Source organism: Heterocephalus glaber, unplaced genomic scaffold (genome assembly GCF_053883595.1).
Source record: "Heterocephalus glaber isolate CG9 unplaced genomic scaffold, H.glaber_assembly_v1.0 deba00001472, whole genome shotgun sequence".
Lineage (NCBI taxonomy): Eukaryota > Metazoa > Chordata > Mammalia > Rodentia > Bathyergidae > Heterocephalus > Heterocephalus glaber.
Window position 1 is genome coordinate 3,004,652 of NW_028258315.1, and position 15,308 is coordinate 3,019,959.

The following is a 15,308-nucleotide window of genomic DNA, read 5'->3' on the forward strand; positions in this document are numbered from 1 at the left end:
ACGTGGTAGGAACACTATACAAAATGTCATGTGTGAACATCTGGAATTAAGATTACTACAGTGCGGAACATGAAACATCCCTGAGAAGAAAGGGAAAACATTAAATCTCAGTACCGTGTAGTTGTTATTTTACACTCAGAAATGTGATTCTTATCCAGAGAACTGATTTCACTAAAAATTTTCAGTTGTATTAATTTTTTGTAAAAATACATGAAAATAAGTAAGATGAGTCAAACCCCTTTACCAACTTCTATTTTACTACAAAAGAAAAAAAATAAACTCATAATGTTTCTATTTAGTATTTCTTAAGCATATGAGCTGCCACAAGTGAGATTTCTTTTTAAAAAGTGACAATTATTAAGTGTCAAAATTGTACCAGTATTTTTATTGAAAGTATTACAGTTTGTAATTTATGCTACATTATGAAGGACAAAATTTTACTGACTTGTTATTAAAAATCTGACCAGATAAGTGTTTAACCAAGATCTTTATATTACCAGTTAAAAGATATCTCTCCCAAAATTCTTTCAGATTTAGCATGGTAGAAAGAAAACAAAAAGAAAATTCAGTGAAGACTGTAGAAAGAGAAAACTCGAGAAAAAAAAGACAAGCCAATATTTCGCACTTTAGAGAATTTTATAACTATTTCATGGATTCGTCTCTGGATCCTGTGCCAATAAAGTTGTACCACCAAGATTCATCATCACATTAAATGTTTCAACTTGACAACTGGAATTCTTAATAAGAAACTGAAAAAAAAAAAAGGCAGTGAGAGAGAATGTGTGTGCTAAAGATATAAAAGAACTCTCCACAAAATGAGAGCATATTAAGTCTATGTCAAATCATCTGTCAAAAAATACAAATGTGGTCAATACATTTATGATCTTAGATGTTCCATCCTAAAAAAAGATATTTCCTATTTTAAAAAAAGACAATTAAATTTGGGGCAAAAATGAACTTTTGCCATTCACATTAATTTTTCCATTGATCATTATACTATATGAAAACAATGGCCATATAAAAATACACTTTGTGATTCTAGTCTCTCATCTATCAATTAGAATAATTTCTAAAAGTCTTTATACACTTTCTAATACTTTACATCAAACAGAGTACAATTTGGGTATAATAGGAAAGAAAAGCCAATAATTATAAGTACAAATGTTTTGGTAGTATACTTCCAAACAACAGTGTACTCTATTTTATTGATGAACTGGAATGCTACTTAATTAAGCACATTACAGATAACATAATGAAGAAAAAATAAAAAGACAAATATTACTTAGGCTACTTGTATAAAGGAAAATTTTCATATAACTAAGATGTAGTAAGATTAGGTCATAAAAAAATTAAAGCCATAAATAAAAATGGGTTATAAAATGCCAATAAAATATTGAAGTCCTCTATAACTCAAAGTCCTTTTTTCTAATATAAAAAGTGCACAAAACTATAAAGTACATTCTTTCTAAAAGTCCACTTATAAGCTAAAAGCAAATTAAATATTTTATTATTAATTCACCATTTAATTATTCATGCAAAAATATTCATAAAACATTATTAATAAAAATTAATGTGTCAGTGCTAACATTAAGAAAATCAATATACTGGTTCTTTCTAAGTTTTAAAACAATGTTCTTCTGTTAGTAAGCAATACAAATCACTTAGACCTGGCTACTTGAGACATGATTCTTTTGAAACCCTGCAGTTGGAGGAAGTAGTGTTGCAATCCTGTCCTTTTTATGAAAACTGTGGCAATGAAAAGGTCAAATAAATAACCTAGATGATACTATCCTACCAATAAAAAACATAGTCCAAACCTAATATCTGCCAAGGACTGTCTAAAAGTGTAAAAGAAAAAAATATGTAGCTACCTGCAAAACAGAATGTTAATGTAAAACCCATTTAACAAATATATTTGATATTCCATTAATGACTTATATAGAAACTTATAAATAATTGTGACTAATTCAAACATTTTATACTTTGGTTTTAAGAAATGTATGATGGTGAAAGTCAATCTTATAAAATTCTGACAAATTCAAGTGAAGACCCACAAAATTATAAAATAATTACATGTGTAGGAACCAGGTTTTTCTTAATTCTTGAGTTCATATAGCCTACACTACTAAGAACATTAAGCAAGACAGACCAATCTGGGCATACAAATTAAGAACAACATATCATTTAAAATAGAAAAACCACACATATATGTATTTTCTCCCTCTGATGTATGACAGACCATAACCATTTAATCACTAATAAGTAACAAACAGCAGCAAGAATATGTTCTATGCTTCATTAAAGCACCACTGAGGCTCATTAAAATACACACCCAACGATGTTGGAAACCACCTTCGGCCTTGCAAACCACATTCCCTTCTAACCTCATCTGGTTGAAGCAGCTAGAGGCTGAATGGCAATATACTCTCAAGTAAGCTTTTATTAAGTATGAGAAATAAATTATATTAAGAGTCATTTTTTGAACTCAGAAACTAGGGAAGGGGTTGTTAAGATATCAAATTTACTAAGAAAATAATTGCGTGAGAAATAAGTTGCTGTCACAAGAGAAACTCGCCAGATATTTCATTTAAGCAAGTCATTATACACACCTTTAGAATCAATTTTGTGACACAGAGATTAGTCTGTGGTACCAAAACGCCTGAGAGGAGATCAGAAAAAACCTAAAGGGAAGGGGAAATGCTTTCCTGAACAACACTGCCATGACTTTAGTGGTGTTAAGAAGCCCTTTTTATGTTTGTACACAGTAAGAGGGTGATGTGACTTGATTGTTTGGGACAATGGTACAAATTGCTTTTTTATAACTTACTTCCAGATCTCAGTTTCTAACAGGCATCTGCTTCATCAGATCCTCCTGCCTATGACTTTACCAAATGCAATTCTAAAACTTGAAAATTACCTGGAAATTTGCGAGAAGCCAATGAAAGGTCCTCAGAAGCAGACATATTAAATATTAATTATAATGATTACTGTCATCTTTTAGAGTGACTATGTCATTATACAGGAATGCTAATTAAGACATAAAATGATTCGTTAATTGCAAACTCGTTCTAAAGAAATACACTTATGCTTGTGCGATTAACAGCAAATCCAGCCTGGGGACTGGGCCATAATAGACTGCAGTTCTATTTTCTAAAATGCTGACATTTCAGCAAATGTTCCCATGGAATGTTTGCCTGATTCGTGGACTGACATTTCCTCTTTGTAACTTGCTTAACTAAAAAGGAGACATGCAGGCCAAACTCTACAGTACCCGCAGGCAGCAGGCCATTATGTGCCGCTGCAACTTGTGTATGGTTTCTCTTTTACTTCCTCTTGCCCTACCGCGCCCTCCGCCCTTCACTGTCTCTTTATTTTGACATGCACTTTATCTTAGCTGATTCCAATCATTTTACAGGAGTGGATGACATACCTTAAAAGATTAAGATTTCCCACCTGGGATTTGTCCAGAAATTCAGTGCATTATAGCTTCTCACAGCCTTCTTCGCTCTCCTATATTCTTGTGCTATCAATAGTAGCTTTGTTTCTCATTTTAGGTTTAACTGTGGGACACTGACAGCCACACTGATGGAAGTCGGTGTGTACCGGCACTCACCTTCCATCCGAACTATAAAGCTGCCTGTCTGTAACGTTCTGCTGCCATCTATGCGTATGAAGGAGCACAACACTCCAGACATCTTCCCTGAGTTTCAGAAAGAATCCTGGCCTCCTGCCTCTCATCTAGAGGACAAAGCAGGAGCTACAGGAATACTCTGCTTCCCTCACCCAAATGCAGAAACTTGTCAGAAATTTTTAGTGCTTTCTCTGTAAAGCAACTTCATAAAACTGAAAAGACTACAGAAGGCACATTAATTAGCAAAATAATATTTATCATAATAGCCTTTTCCATTATTGTTACTAATGAATTTTAGTTAATGTGGCAACTTCCGTGGTGTTAGGATTGAAAAGGAAAAAGTAAAAAAGAAAAGCCAACATTTTAAGTCACTTAAGTAATTCCAATAAAATAAATTAACTTTTCTAAAGCTGCAATCTAAATATCTCACCAATGGTAGGATAAAATAATCACTAAGCCAAAAAAGTTCCATAATATTTGATATACACAGACAAAAGTATTATTCATTCACATTATTGAATCAATCAGTAACTCAAATATCATGATGTAATAATCCAGTAACCTCTAATAAACACTCAAATACCTCTCTTCTAGAGAAGATGGAGAAATATCAAATATGCCCCTTTGCCTGGCTCTGAACTGTCCTCACAAACCAACAGCCACTCTGGTGAAAGTTGTGTGGGAACTGTTAACACAACAAGACTTATCCTTTGCACCACTAAACAATGAGTCCACACAGTAAAGGTAAAGAGGGATTATTTACAATGAGGACTAATGTATGAGTTAGTGGCCCGACAGAATGTCCTTGAAAGGGTTATTTGGTCGATATTACTTACTTCTGAAAGATTACATGGAAATAGGAGCAGAAAGGAGACTCAGGAGAAAAGTTGATCCTGGTAACACCAAACAAAATGAGAAGCTCAAAGTGGGCCCTCCCTGCCCCAGCTGCCCCTTACATCCACTGCACAACTGTTGCCAACACAATGTTCTTCTCTGTAAGTATTTCATTTTAATCAACACTACAACTGTACAAGTAAATCTAACCTTTTAAAATGAAACATTTTGTAAGGAATTCTCAGTCTGTTATTCTATTGATGAATTTAACTGTTTTAGCATGCCAAACTAAGACTTCATGTAGTCTTTTGTAAATACACCAAATTCAAATTCTCTGCAGATTTTTTAAGTTAACATCCTCAAACTATGTTGCCACATGTTATGTGACCATTATAAAAAAGAAAAATCATACTTATTAATCTTTAATGTTAGTTTTTAAAAAATAGAAATCTAGTACATTAAAACATTTTTCTTCTAATTTTTTTTTTGCTACTAATGGTAAGGTATCCAATTAATGGCTTATAGTAGAAATTAACAGATTCCAGTGCATTAAATTTCTTTCAATTAGAAAAGATTTCAACCTCACTATTCCAACTTTAAGGACCCCACTTTAATAAAGCAAATTTTATAAACTCCACTGTACTAAGAGGATAAACTACAGATCATATTAGAAACCAAGCTTTCCTAAGTCTTTTTCTGTTTTTTTGGTACCAGGGGTTGAACTTGGGTCCTTGTGCTTGCAAGGCAGGTGGCGGAACCACTGGCACCAAATCCCCAGTGCCACTAGGTCTTTTAAAAGAGAAGATAAACTTAATTTCTCAAATTTACACACAACTTTGGGGGGAGGGAACATATATCTAACTATGATATTAATGTGGTATTATTTGTCTATAACTTAATGTGTGAAAAGTACATATTCTCATCTAATTAAGAATCCTAAAAACTGCTTCCATTTACAATCAAAGTCCAAAACAAAAAGTTTCACTCATAGTATACTCATTATTTGTTCACAACTTGTATTTAGAAATTGGTATTAAAATAAACATGCATTTATCTCTTTGCATTAATTTAAGCTTAATATACATAAAATAATTGTTACAATACTAAAGTAATACTACTTTGGCTTTTATTTAGTAAACAAGCCAGCATTGTAAACAGATTATAAAACCCAACAAATATACCTTTGTGTGGTCCACTAATTATAAGAAAAATTCCAAACATTATTAGCTGTTATCAAAATTACAATACCACCTAGATCTAATAAAACAGAACAATCTGTTTGAACAGGGAAAGGAGAACTTTCATAGAGTGTTCTCTCCCATATAAATTCTTAATGGACTATAAAGAACTTTTTAAGTGGGTTTAGATTTGAATTCAATTGCTCAAATCTATTACAGGCTTCCAAGAAGAATTTGAGCCAGATGACACACAGGGACCTACCAACAGTGTATACTCCCACCCGCCCACATGAATATAAGATGAAAAAATGCCAAACTTCTTCCAAGAACCACAGGAATGAACCAGCCATATTTATATTAAGAGAGCTTGGGTGCAGAAAATATAAACATTAAATTATAAAATGAAAAAAGGCTGTGTACTGCAATTTGGCCTTCAACAAACTAAATTAAATATGTGGCCGTGCCTGTACCGGTGAGGTGACAGTATGACCCATCAGAAATAAATGGGGTTTTATAGAACAAAAAGATAGAAAAATGCAACTTTACTTGAGTTCAGAAGTTGGTTCCGCCCATGCCATCTGTCTACTAAAAGCATCCGGCATCCTTCCCAGTCACCTGCCTACTTTCCCCATAAGGGAGCTGGGATGTCCAGGGACGCACCACACTCTGCATGGGTATTAGGTCTCAATAGACACCTGCCAGATAAATCCTCAGCTTCCCACACCTGTGCTCACTGGAAAGCCCTTTGCCTGTAAGGCATTTTTACTATTTCATCACTCACAATTTGCTAACAAACTGGAGCTTTTGTGTTGTTCTAAGCACATCTAAGAATTATATATGATAATACAACAATTTCAAACCTCATATGATATATAGGGCTATATCAATTCATATATTTACTAAGCAAAATGAATTCTTTTCAGAGACCTTGCACAGACTTATAATTTACATATACTAACAAGTGGATAAAAATGTTATTTGCCATATTAAACCAGAAATGCTTATTTTCTAATCTTAAAAATTGATCAATTAAGATAGTATTTATGTAACTAACTTGGAAATTTCTTTCAAAGTAATTATACAAACAGGAACAGCTGCTTGTTCTAATTATTAAGCTAGTAATTCTTCCAGTTCCATGAGTGGCAAATATTAGCATCCAGAGCCTGTAGTAGGGAAACTTACTCATATACCAGTGCAATATAAGTACTCATATAAAAAATTTTACATTGAATCAAACTATCCTAACCAAAAGATGGTAATCATTCCTGACAAGTTAATACTGTAGATTTCCATTTCCCCCATACGTATAGTAATTTCATTTACTATCACTGGTACGTTCATGTTGTACCTTGCATTGTTGTATTTGGGGATCTTCCTAGCTATGCAAACACGACTCATCTGGTATTAATTACAACCAGTTCCCTCTAGCAAGGAAAAAACTGTTTTGAATTCAAATCAACTGCACTGAAACTTCATTACACTGTAATAAATGGTGGGAATGTCAAGAGAGGTAAAATTTCTCTCACAGTTAATGCAATCTACCCACCCACACACCCATCTTCAGACTTCCCGGCTTAGGAGCATGACAAGTAGTGTGAGTGACATTTAGTCCTGAGTTCTAGGCAGGCAAGAGTGTGGCTGCCCGTCAACAGACAACCCCAAGCAGGCACCTGTAAGAACAAGAACTCTGCCACCTCAAAATTCTGCAGCCCAGGTACTAAACACGAAGGGGTCCAAAGCATCAGTTCCCCATTTGGAATATGTCACACAAGTGAACAGCTCAGTGGCAGAAACTACAGGCAACAGATCGAGGAAAGTGTTCTTGCCTGTCATCTCACACAGCAGCTGAGGCAAAGCAGAAGCAGCAGTGACTGGCATGCTGACCATGCAGCCCACCACACCCACTTCTCTGAATAATCTGCCTCATGATAGCCACAACTGTGCACACAGGGAAGGGGGGTAGCCAGTCCACACTTCCTCCCTTGTTTTCTGTATTCCTTGCTGGCCTACTCCCTCAGAATGCAGAGAACTACTACAAATTCTCAGGAAAACCTCACTGAGAAGCTGATATCAGAGTAGAAAGGTTAGGCACTGATAAGAGAACAAGGCAGGTAGACATCTGGTGTCACAGTCAAGTCCAAGTGCATAGGCTCACTGGCAGAATCACATTGCCAGGACTCAAACCTAAGGTCAATGCTCAAAGAATATGGCTTAGAAAAGCCGAGTGCCTTGCCAAAGTCCTAGAGCCAGCATGTGATGTGACCAAGATTTGAAAACCAGGAAAAGTCCAAGGCTCGGTCTTTAAGAGTGGAGATGGAGGTGGCGCAAGCGACTCTGAGGAGCGCAGGGCTCTCTGCTGGAACACCCCACCCCCGCCCCCCACCCCAGTCCAACAGCAGAGTCCGGCGGGCTGAGAGGCGACCCGGACAGGCGCCCTAGTCGTTTAAGGACCCGCTGTGCTGCCGAGGCTGCCTGTGTCCTGAATAGATTCCAAACGCTTACCTTTCATGGTAATTTTGCTCTGGGGAAGAGCCAGAAGTTGCACAGTACCAGATCTGGTGGATGAGTTTCTGCCTCCTGATTGATAATATGACCCACGAGTTCATGACTGGATGAATGGAGAGCTAAAGTGCTATGCTCCTACTGGAGAATATTATTCAGCAGTAAAGGGGAATGAACATCTGATTCATGCAAACAGGTGGATGGCTGTCAAAAATGTGCTGAACAAAAGATGCCAGACACGAAGACTCCGTGGTGTGTTACTCCACTTACAGGGAATTCTAGACTTGCAAGAGCTGGCAGGTTTTGAAGCAATATGGTGAGCCAGTGGAGGGTGCACCCTCCAGAGTCCCGCTGCCCAGGTCCCTCAGTGGGCTTCAGACACACACCACACACTCAGCTAAGGCTTCTACTTTTTGTTTTTGTTTTTCATATTCTGTATTTTAAAAAATAACCAGCAGCTATAGCTTTTTGTAATTCAGAACCTTCCTTTTTTAAGTGTATGTGTTTTTCTGTGAAGATGACCAACGTTGTAAACCATGGTTATCCTTATATAAATAACTCAAACTTGAAACTATTATAATGACTTGCTCTTGGTACTATTTCAAAAGACTACACATATGTTTGTATATGCATGCATTCACTTGCATGCATGAAAGTTGACTAGTCAACATTTCTTATTGAAGCCTGCTATATATAAGGCAGTGTTCTAGGGATATATCAATAAGTAAAATTCTTAGAGGTTGGGGATTTAGCTCAGTGATGCCACCACCTGCCTTGCAAGCACAAGGCAGTTGGATCCCTGATACCAAAAAAAAGAGTCTTAGAGGTGTAAGGCACTGTAAATATGTATGTAGATCCAAAATGTTCTCAAAGGTACAAATTACTATACTTACATAAAAATCATTGGAGGCCACTGGACAAAGCTCCTACACTAGGCCCCAACAGACCACTTCTAAAAACACAAATGAAGCCACTCCATTAAAGATCAGAGTCACCAAGCTGAAACCAAATCATTTAGCACACTTCGTTAAGCAAAAATGAAAACCAAGAATATAAGAATATTAGAGCAGGGCTTGGTGGCACACACTTGTTATTCCAGCTACTTTGGAAGCTGAAGGAGGACTGGATGTTCAAGCCCAGCCAGGGCAACTTAACAACTAGCAAGACCCTGCCTCAAAATAAAGAGAGGGTCCGGGTATTTAGCTCAGTGGTGCCGCCGCCTGCTTTGCAAGCATAAGGTCCAGAGTTTGATCCCCAATAACCAAAATTAAGTAAAAATAAAAAATAAGAAAGGCCTGGAGATATATAGCTCAGTATTAAGGCCCTGAGTTCAATCTCAGTACTAGACACATACACAAGTAACCTACTATTAACCAGTTAGTTGTTTTCCTATTATTCTATCACCTGTCCTGGGCCTGATAAGAAAAGTAACTTTAAGATGACCAATCTTGTTTTTGCTTTTGTTTATGCCTTCATCAGCCCTTTTCTGTCTGTAAAACCAACCTTCTCAGCACTTTGAGAAAATAAAAAAATTAAAGCAAAACAAAACAAAAAAAGAGTGGAGATGGAGAGAGTGGCCCTGGATGTGAAGTTTCAGATCGTGTCCCAGAAATTCTCAATGGGTAGCCCTGATCTGAGAGCCCTGCCTATATTGATGAGAACACTTCTGCCTTCTGTCCCCTGGCAGTCCTCTGTTCCTATCCTGTCACTGCATCCTACAGGCACAGCGCTTAGAAAAAGCAGCCCCCAGTGGGAAGAGGTAGATGGCCATATTCACACATGGTGGCAAAATGAACTCTACCATGCAACTGGGTGAGCCATCAGAGGCCAGGCCCTGACACACGTTAAAGGATGTTCCTTATAACAGTAACAGCTGTGTTCCCTACCTAGTCCTCACTTTCCTGCTTGGCTCACACCTCCCTGCCAGGCTCCCCCGAGTCCAAAATAAACAAATGAATGAGTAAGAACACAGGAGAACAGTCCCTTTCTGCTGTTTGCCCTAGGTTTTTAATAGGCCACCCCTTACCCTTGCTATAATTACACAGTAAAGAGCACGCTGTTGCAGTTTTATTTTGTTCTGTAATTGGGTCGGTCAGGCACTAACCAGATGTTCAGCCATAGGCACCTGCCCTTCCCCACCACAATGCAATTCTCCCACTGCATTCAGTCACTTGAGCCACCCCCACCCGATACAAGCCCCAAGAGTTTCAGGCTTCCTGTGGATGAATATGGGGTTAGCTATCAAGCTATAAACGTCAACTCAGGACCTTCAGGAAAAAGCCACTGGAGATGACAGTTCTTTAATTGGGGGTAATTAAACTACTCAGGCCCTTTCCCAGGACCCACCAATCTAATTCCCATGCCTGTTTTTATTCCCAACTCCATTCCCTGAACTAGCTTTTCTATCTCTGCTAACTTTCTGTCTGGTACCACGCCAGGTCTGGGCCCACAATCGGCTCTACTGAGGAGCAGCTTCCTGAGCCTGAGGTTGCCTGTGGAGGACACTGGGGCTCCTTCCTTTAGGGACCCACATTTGGAATGTGCTGGTGAGTCCCGCACCACTGGGAATCTGAGCTCCCGGCCACGGAGCCATGCCCCAGCTCACATGCACTGCGCTCAGTCCTCCAGGCTGTCATGGAACAAAATTAACACGTAACTCACAAAGAACTGGAAGGAAAATAAAGAAAATTGAAGATTTAGAAAAGGAGTGAAAAGTATGGAGTCAGTCATGTTGAACATGAAGAAAGATAAAGAAAGGCCGTTAACACTGAGAAGGATTTGTGGATCTTTCTCAAAACTAAATTAAAAAGAGGGACAGACTTTCTCCACTGAACAAGTAAGAGGGAAACAAGCTCAAGAAGAAACTCACATATGCGGGGGAAGATAGTACTTAGAGTGAGGACCATTTTCCATCAGAATTATCACCAGCATAGATAATCACTTTCCTGATTGGTTTTTTAATAAATTATAAGCTATAAAGACCTAGTTCAAATCTTAGATTGGCTCAATTGATTTTGAGCAGGTGACGCAATTGTAAAAGTGAAAATAATATGAAATTACTTCTTCCCAGCTCTCATAGTCCACTATTGCATACTTTTAGTTTTCTTTGAAAAAATCAAGGCAATTCCATTATGATATTGGGAAATGAACGCGGGCAACACTGTATGAGATTTGCCGTGGAAAGCTCTCATCCCACACCATGACTTCAAGAATAATATAAGATTACCAAAGAAGCTGCTAGGAACTGTGGGCAAACCCAAAACCATGACAGTGACAAATGTTAAACAGATAAGGAACACTATTATTTACACCAGAAAAAAAACCAGTGACCTCAAAAAAATAGGTTCCTAAAAGATCTTCTTCACCAAAACGGTCTGGACTCCACTGGATAATTTGTCCCTACTTGGATGATGTCATCACGCTGGGTTAACTGCTTTAATAACTAGAGCATTTCAGTCACCTCTCACTTTCTCCCACAGATCAAACCAGCCTTTCAATGACCTACTTCATGAGTCATAATTTCTCTGTTTATGATTCAGAAAAATGTCTTCAGTCAGTATTTCCCAGACTACTGTGGGTTTATTCCAAGACCCAATTTCATCTTCACTGGTTTCCTACAGGAAACCAGACCAACTTCCTATTATTTTATTTTCCTTACTTTTAGCATACCATAGCCCACATCAAATTAACTGGAAGTGAGAGTGATAGAAGACTTTACTCCACACAAAGAGAAGCCAACAAAAACAATGCCCAGTCTAGAAGTCACGGATTCAAAATTAAGTACAAAGTGAGCTAATATTAGAAACTTCCTTCAGAAGAACACCAAACAATAAGACATTTATTTTAATTAATCTTGTTGCAAGCATTCCATTGTCAGAATGAACATTTTTTTTAAATGTTTTCTATGAATACAATAAATAGGACAAAGGTTACTAATACAGAGAAATTAATTCTAAGGAATAAAATATGTACTTTCCAGCCGGACCGCCTAACAAGCTACTAGGAAAACAGGCAGACAACTGGAAGCCCAAATGCAGAGCCTGGACTGCTCAGGGGACAAAGCAGTACCCCAGATGCTGAGCACAGTCAGCACCTCCCAGCTTTCATCCCACCTCTTACCCATGTCCGTGAATCAGCGTTTTTTGTTTTTTTTTTTCAAATCAGCCTGTCTTTAGATCACAAAATAAACAGAGGTACAAAACATGGGATTTCAAAGACATGCCAACTATGGCTTGCACTCATTCTATTTCTCCAAAATATTACAAGTACCTGAGAAGTATTTAGGCTCACAGACTACACACTGCCTGAAAAAAAGAAATTTCTGAGCATGAGGAACTTTGGTACAAAGGCCTATCAGATTCTCTTCAGACATTATTCATTCTCACCATTCCTGAGTACAGATGGAATCTTGGGCTTTAAAAGCTCCTATAGTCATTAACTGGTGAATAAGAGGACTATTTTAAAACAAACTCAACAGTTGGTACATTAAAGGAAGAAAGCCTAAAAAGAATGCATTTAAGGCACATACTCTATATGGATAAATCAAGAAACATGAGACAGTAGAGCAACTCCGTCCTGAAAGTGTGGTCCCATGACCAGGGTCAAGCTCATCTGGACATGTCCTAGAAATGCAAGTTCACAGACCTAACTGATGCAGGTCTCACCCTGGGCCTAAGGGATCAGAGACTCTGGGGAGGGCCTGGCAACTGCAGAGAACAATGATGAATGCTTTATCTGTCAGATTCTGTCATCCGACCAGGAAATGTCTAGAAAAGAATCCACTCAATTTGTGTTCCTCTCCGTACCCCTCAACTTCTAAACGCCTTGTGCTCTGGCTAACTCCTTTCCGGCCCATCACTAAAATGCCTGTTTAAAAATCACAAGTCAACTCTGGCCTCACTGACAAACCCAGTGACCTTTTCCTTTCTCCCCTGGACTCATCCTCTTAACTTCTCAATTGCCTCTCCTCTCCTTCCTTCTACCAAACCTACTCTTCCCCTTCCCACCTTCTAACCATAGGCATGTTCCCAAGGTTCGGTCTTCAGGCTCTTGTCCCTCTTTCTCTAGCCACTACCTGGCAACTCAAGGAATCTCAGAGGTGAGAGTCATCTTTGTACCTCGACCCTCATGCAAAACTCACAACATAGGGCCAGGGATTTAGCTCAGTGGTTTCGCCGCCAGCTGTGCAAGTGCAAGGACCCAAGTTCAATCCCCAGTACCAAAAAAAAACCACCTCACAACATATTTTAAACTATCTCATGACCCACATCACCTAAATGTTCTTCAAGTAAAACACCTTGTAATGATCCCCTGAGCACTGGACCTTTCTTTCCTCACTGAGGACCACACTGAGCAGGCAGAGGAGTCACCCCACAGGGCATCCTGTTCCACCCTCTTGCCTCAGTTTCTAATGCCATCACTGTCATGCAACAGCTTCTTAGGTCTTCCCCAGCACCACCAGAAGTCTAGAAGACTCTGATCTTTAAGACCCCTGTACCAATATATCACCGCCCCCAGGCTACATAGACATAGTCCAGGGCCCTATCTTACCAGACCTCACATTTCTTCTCAGTATTCTTTCCACTCAGCCATCATTCCAGTGCTCATCATGCTGCAAACATGCCTGCATTTTCTCATTTCTAACTCTTGGCTTTGCATTATTATTTCCATTTCAAGTCTCCATTTCCTGCTTATCTGTAAATGCCCACCCTATACTTAAAAGACCAGAGCCAGAGCCAACTTCTCCTTCATCCCCTCAGACAGAAGTCCTCTTTCACTCTCCTCTACACATCTGAAGACCTCATGTAAGCCTCTGGCACATGCCCCAAATGGCCCTTCTACACTGAAACCCTCCCCAGCATGAGTAGATTTTCTACATCTCCTTATTCTTTACTGCATCATGTATGATACCTGTATCACTTATGCACTCCACAAATACTTGCCTGAGGATTAAATAGCCTTACAAACCTAAATTCTTAATTGAGCACCATTCCTATCAACTAATTGACCTTAGAAAAGCAGCCAAAAAAAAAAAAAAAAAAGAAGAGAAAGTCACAAACATAGCAACTTAGAAGGAATCAACTCAATTTCCTATGCTTTTTGTTACTGACAGTATAACCACTCCAGAATGATAACCAAACACTATTATGCTCACTGCAACTAAGGAAAATACAACATATCTTTTTGAACTACAAAGGTGTTTTGGAGAAAGAAAAGGATCTACTCATTTGATCCTAAAGTGACAGGGTAAAGGCTGGCTGGCTTGCTCTCTTCCTCCGCGCCCCTGTTCTGGGGAACGAACCCAAGGCCTTCACACTGAGCTACATCCCCGGCCCTCTTCTTTTCTGAGACAGTCTTGCTAAATTGCTAAATTGCCTGGGCTGGACTCAAACTTGCAATGCTCCTCCTTCAGCTTCCCAGATTTCTGAGATTATAGGAGTGAATCACCACAACAAGCTGGGGAGGCTTTCCATAAATACATTTTTATAAAATTTCTTGCATCTTCCCACCACTCTGGCTTATAGCTTTCAGAGGTGATAAACTATCTTGATCACAAAGGAAACTTCTTAATCTTAGGGAAATTGAGTAACAGAGAGCTGGTTCCAAAACACTCTGTTTTGTCTGGAAGATATTCTCTCAGCTGGTCATAAAGGTCAAAAACAACCAGATGAATAACAATGTGGAAAACAGACTGCCTCAATTAGGGAAAAATACAGTCTTCATTCCTGGAATGATAGAGGGTCACTGCTCCTCTGTCGTAAAGAGGGTTAATAATTTCTCAGGTACAATATCAAGTACACACGTTTTCAAAATGGGAAAACACACTGAAAATCAGTTAGGAAATAAGAACCACTAGAACCTAGAGACCTTGATACCTTTTTACTGACCAAGTTTTAAGCATGGTAGTAACACAGGTCATCAGAGATTAAGAAAGGGAAAAGGGCTAAAGGTATATCTCAGTGGTAGAGCACATGATTAACAAGACCCAGCACCAGAAAAAGGATGGGTGGATTTCTTTCCTAGAGCAGAGGCAGGTGAGAAGCATCCTTATGATTGCTATATAGCCACTACATTAAAGGGAAATGTATTAAGCAGATTGATGCTAAATTTTCAAATGTGTCATCAATTATAAGACTGAGCTTACTGTACTGTTTCATTTGATT

General features: G+C 38.5%; 1 protein-coding gene across 2 annotated transcripts in view; it reads right to left on the reverse strand.

The window, feature by feature from the left end:
* Positions 1 to 15,308, reverse strand: part of Gmds (GDP-mannose 4,6-dehydratase) — a 546,952-nt gene that overhangs the window by 402,981 nt on the left and 128,663 nt on the right. The window lies entirely within an intron of this gene.